Genomic DNA, 5,912 nt, shown 5'->3' with positions numbered 1-5,912 from the left:
AACTAATATGATTATTTGTCAAACAGTTACCATTGAAAGTGGGAAAAACATTATTAAAAAGTTGTGTGTTTTGAATGTATGTACGTCTTCAGAAGTGGTGATATCAATTTGTATGTTTTGATTATTCCACGAATATAATTATCATTTAAATGATGTGATTCCAAAACAAAAACAACAACAACAACAACAACAACAACAACAACAACAACAACAATTGTCTAGATTACAAAAAGACACCCAGGTTACGATGAATTTCAAAATTAATTCTTCGTTCAATTAACAGGGAAATATTATTGTGTTATGAAAACAAAATGGAAAAGAATGAACGAATAAAGAGTATCATTTCGAACAATTACTGAGATACAAGTTTGATATGGAAAATACATGGAAAGTTTGAAAGCAAAAAATGAATGTATCGAGTAAAGATATAGTTGAATGTTGAGACAAATAATCATCCTGTTCACATTACAAATGTTAATTTATACTTACTTCTGAAAAATATATGAGAATTATGCTCAAAATATCTTTGCTTCAGAGAATCATTTTACTAAATATCTAGGTCAGCGAAACCCCCATTCCGTGCTTTTTTTTTAACTTCAACGAGATTTACTTAATCTCGTGTCAATAGACACGAGATTATTAACATATGTCTACCTTAAAGAATAAGCGGACTCTGATGGTTATGATGACACAGAAAATGTTATTTTTGTACACTGCAAAAAATGCGGTGTTAAAAGTGTAACACCAACCGGGTGTCAAACTGTGGGTGTTAAATTTGGTGTTAAATTGACACAATTTGACACCCTTCGGTGTTAATTTAACACAAACATTCTCTCATTCATTGGGTGTTAGATTCTCGGTGTTAAAATGACACCCAAGTGGTGTTATAGTTTTGTCATGAAAAGGGGGTTTTCACTAATAACACCGTATCGGTGTTAGTTGTCCACCAGAGAAGATCACGTGTTCGCAGTCCGATGATCTCATTGGTTACACATGCCAATGCCTGAAATTTGTTGCTGTGGCGCGGAGTCGTCAACGTCTGTCATCGCGATAGTCAGGTTTTCGATGTCGTCTGGGGCTAAAAAATGACATTGAATCTATGATGGTGACTTTGCTAAGTCTGTCAGCAGGGATAAGTATCTTTTAAGGTAATTATTTCCTGTACCAGTTATTTTCTATCATAAACGATGTGCATGATTTTCACGGATTTCATCGCATATTATAGACAACTTTGTCTTTGCACGCACATAATACTATAGTATACTATGTAGCGCAGCATAGCCTATAGTGTTTGCCATACATAATAGGCCATAACACCAACGCGCTGCAGCAGTGCATTGAGTCCGAATTTCGCTGAGGGTTCCTCTGTCCAATAATTGCATTTTAAAAATATCATCAAATTTTAGATATAAAAGGTTCCGTGGCATTTTGTATTGTTATTGATGTAGTTTTCTTACCTCTGAGGCTCTGGTGCGGATCTTTGTTAGCGCGCAAATCATTTGTAACCAATGAACCCGACCCGTTATTGGCGTTACGGTAAACTGACGTGCACGAAGACGAAGTTCGAACAATGTTTGTGTGTACATGTTCGTAGGTTTGTACATGTTCGTAGGTATACTGGTAGGCCCCTAGGCCTACTATGTTTTTTGTAGGGCCTACTGTAACTGTTCTAGGTCCACTGTTAGGTTTAAATTAGTACTAGGTACTAGTAGCAAATATCGCTCTAAAAAGAGCGTAAATACCCGATTAAAGGGGCTGGGTGGGGGGTTCTCCCGACCCGATTTTTGTTTACCACTAACAGGTTACGTGATGTTTTCAGTAGCTACACGTAGGAAAGTAGGGGCCTATAGCACGCTAGTGTTTGCGCGTGGATCTTACGTTAGAATCTACTAGGTCTAACTAGTTTCTAATATGAGTACTACTAGTACTTGTATTGAGTTTGCTAACCGCTTACAAAGTTACATTATACATATAAGAATATGCTCTTATAAAGTTGATGACGTACATGCATGTAAAACCGGTATTTCCACCGAGTCCATGTTAAGACAGTGCACTAGATCTAAGGTACGAGTTCAAGGGTAGCGAGAAACAGAATTACAGCCCCTAGTACTAACTGGCAGTTGTTCTCTGTCTGAGAACTGATCCTAAATTTCACAAATGAGTCAAAATGGAATACATGTATCATCGCTTTTTTCGTGATTCAGGTGAGGGAATATACGTCTACTTTGATGGTAGTATTTGTTGAAATAATCTCTTGAAAAAAAAATCCCTTCTGGAATATGCCTCTTCCCCATACTTATGTTATTGCCACACTTAATGATATTGGCAATAGTACACTTGAGAATCTTGAAAATGACAGAATTGCAAAAGACCTTTTATTATCTATCTAAAAAAACCTTAAAAATGAGAGTAGATCAATTGCAGAATGGCATTTGATTTTTCCATTACTCCTCAAATAATATTTGCATAAATGTACACTGCATAAAGATGATGAATACCTGGAAGCAGGATATTATTGCCCCCCCCCCCCCTTGCTGGCTAATTAAAACGAACTTGAAATTATGAGCATATCTCAAGTAGGTATATATAATAGAATCACCGACTGAATTAATCTGAAGCCACCTGAACAAAACCCTTTGTTTTCTGCAGTTCTGATCAAGTCTTTCGTGCACACAAGATAAATCTGTTTCATGCACTTACAAGTATACAGTAAATACACTAGTGCAGTTATGTGGATGTTCAGTACTTTGAATCCTATCAAGCCAGTGCATCACACCTTGCGCACCAGTTTGACAGTTTGCGGACTTGTAGCCACTTGATAATTATGTATGTTCATGGTCCTTACACTTGCAGGTTGAACAGTACTTCTCACTCCTTCTCCCAGGCAACGATGCCAAGCTTTTTTGAGCAGTGGCCAGTTTTTGGTGGAAGGTCTTGTCAAGCTAGCAAGAGGAAAGTCTTCAGAAACCACAGTCAAGCTGTTGAGTTTGCTGGGAGAACACATGCGGAAAACTGATGTGGATTCATGAGACTTGGAGCAATCAAATAGTGTACCACCAGACCTGGTAGCAGTCAGGGTATGCACAATACTATAGGTTTTGAAAGCCCCTTTTTTATGTTCTAGATGTCTATCCATCCAATATCGTTTCTTGTGTATCATGCCGCAATTTGAAAACAATCATCTGTGAATGAAACTTGGTAAGGCTATATAGGTAAATCCAAGGGGCGTTCCACAAAACTTGTCATTGGTGACACCTGTTATAAGTAGCTGAAATCTTTGCATCTGACAATACATTTTATTAAACGTTTCCCTGGAGTCGATGAGGGTCATGAGGTCGATAATCAAGGGTCAGGAGCCCTTCATTATGAAAAAAAAAAAATGCAAGGAAATATCTTGTGACTTTGATTTTTCAAAGGCAGATGAATGGATTTCACCAAATTCACTTGTAATATAAAAGTTCACAGTCACAAATCAATATGTAATGTAATTTTGTTATTTTGGAGATGCTGATGAAATAAAGAAGAGTTTTTTCTTGTTTTTTTTTTATAGAAGCCACACAACAAACCATGGGTTCATCCTACATGAAGGATCATATGTTTTACTTAATGCTCCCTGATTATGCAGTGCAATTCACTGATAATTTCTGTTGATACCTGGATACTTTGTTAATGAGTCGTAGAGTATATTGTATATAACATGCATTTCTTACAACACAGCATAGAATGTAAGTAACCTGCAAATCCTTCTTGTACTCTATCTGCTTCCACCTGTGAACCAGGGCGCAAGGATTGTGCAAGATTTCTGTGGCTTTGGCTATAGACTACCTTATCCGATTTCAAAAGGTAAGTCTACATGACTATAAGGTTTGTTCAAATATGATGCGACAAACCCCCTGACATTTTTAGTGTTCAGATATGGTGCGCCGAACCACGCCACTTTCATTATGTTAGTGAATGCACATGACTCAAAAAAAAAAATAAGATAAAGATAAACTCATGACATCGTATCTTCACTTACTTTTGAGCTTGATTGCACCATAACTTCTTGCCACTGTGTGGCAAAATATATTCCTCTTGCCTCAGTGTTTTTGTTTTGTTTTGTTGCGTTTTGATCTGTTTATTTGTTTGTTTTTTACCATCTCATATCGCATTGATTTGTGCACTAAAATGTTGCCGGAGTTTGTCTCATCATATCTGAACAAGCCTTTATGAGTCATTTTGGACAGGCAATTAAGACTCACAGTACTTTGGTATTCTGAAAATGAAATTGATTTTTACGAGTTTAATTGATTTTGCATTTTCTACTTTCTATGATCTGTTTTTGTATTAGAAAAGAAATTAGAGGTCAAGGGAAATTTTCTGGGTTTTTTGTGTTGTTGGACTATGTAATTTATTTAGATCACTTACTTTTCAATGTTTCACAGGTTAACCTTTTTTTTGGATGTTGTGAATATTTTTGCGCACTTGCCTTTGTCAGGGTTATGTCCTGATGTCGACGAGAACTTTACTCGTGAATGCTTCAAAGTCGATCCTTGAACTTTAAAGATTGTCTTCCCATATGTAGGCTAAAATTTTGAAGTTGCTTTTTGATCAGTCACGAATAAGAGAAAAGTGATAAATTTCAAAGCTTCTCTAAGAAAAAATAGGTATAAGTGAGTTTTAATTCTGAAATTATAGTGATCTTTAAGTAAAATGGAATAAGATCCATTTATTATCCTCTGCCAAGAAATGGTGCCTGAATTGTTATGGTTTTGAGTAGTCCATCCCTCCGTGTATGTGATAGCTTGAAATCTGTTAAAATAATCATAAATGTGAATAAAATGTGGTAGGCCTATGTATGACTGAGTCTATCAAATTGCATTTTGGAATCGAAATAAAGGTCACAGTCAAATTTGTCTAGGTTTTATTTGTAATAGATTCATACAATGTCTGTTTGTTTTCCATTGTTTCCTTACATTTTCAGCCTGATGCTAGTTTTGATCACCACTTGAAGAGGGAAAGCAGAAGAAGATGCAGCTCTACTTGCTTGACAGAGGATGTCAGAAGGATAACATACATGTGTACCAATATTACTTCATTGTTGACCACTTGGTACTACCCTGCCCTGGTGATATCATTCAGAGTGCCTTCGACACATTGTTCAAAGCACATTAAATATGTGTTTTGTCTACGGTATGCAAAACCTCTCATCAACCTTTGGACATTTGGAATTACCCCGAGTTCGTGAACTGAGATCTAAACTTTCAAAAAGATAATGAAGTGATGCATTCTTTAGGAGTTCCCACTGAAACTGCTTTTTTTTTCACTGTTTGCCATACGAACATGGACTGAGTGATGGACAAACAATAAATTGCGCCCAGGGGGCCTGTGTACGGACATAATTTGATTCGTTCAATGGTTTTAGAAGACACTTAAAGAATCATCACTGTGACAATGAAACTGTGAAGATACTCCAAGTCCAGTTCTATGGAGGAACCGAGATAGAGACTGATGATATACAGTTGATGAAGCAGTACTCTTCATTAGTCGATGACAGTTTTTGATGAGGAGGTGATTACCTTTAGTCCGGGGGACATTGAACAACGACCTTGTAATTTTTGCATGTGCTAGACACCTTTTTTGTCAGTATGGAGTAATGCATTACCATGGTAACATCAAATTTTCATTAAGATTACAAATACAGAATGTGGATCAAGCTACTCAGTTTTAAATCAATTCTGTTGAAATTCGATTGTCCAGAAATCTGTTGCCATGGCAATTGCAGTTTTTGAACAAATCATACAAAATTGTGTGGATCACGCTGCTCTCTTAGTTTCTTTTTTTTTTAGCATTTAAATTTGAATTTGATACATATGGTCACTATGATAATATGTTATCGTGCAAGACACTTTTTGTGGGGGTCATAAATCCGT

At 36.5% G+C, this 5,912-nt stretch overlaps 1 long non-coding RNA gene across 1 annotated transcript; it reads left to right on the top strand.

The window, feature by feature from the left end:
- The first annotated feature begins 2,951 nt into the window (after positions 1-2,951).
- Positions 2,952-5,035, top strand: LOC139724618 (uncharacterized). Its single transcript, XR_011710473.1, has 3 exons — positions 2,952-3,077; positions 3,780-3,843; positions 4,964-5,035. It is a non-coding gene; the product is annotated as an uncharacterized lncRNA (long non-coding RNA).
- The last annotated feature ends 877 nt before the right edge of the window (positions 5,036-5,912 follow it).

Source organism: Diadema antillarum, unplaced genomic scaffold (assembly GCF_040938485.1).
Source record: "Diadema antillarum isolate AM-2024a unplaced genomic scaffold, OU_Dant_1.0 scf00000224, whole genome shotgun sequence".
NCBI lineage: Eukaryota > Metazoa > Echinodermata > Echinoidea > Diadematoida > Diadematidae > Diadema > Diadema antillarum.
This window is presented reverse-complemented; position numbering and strand designations above follow the sequence as displayed.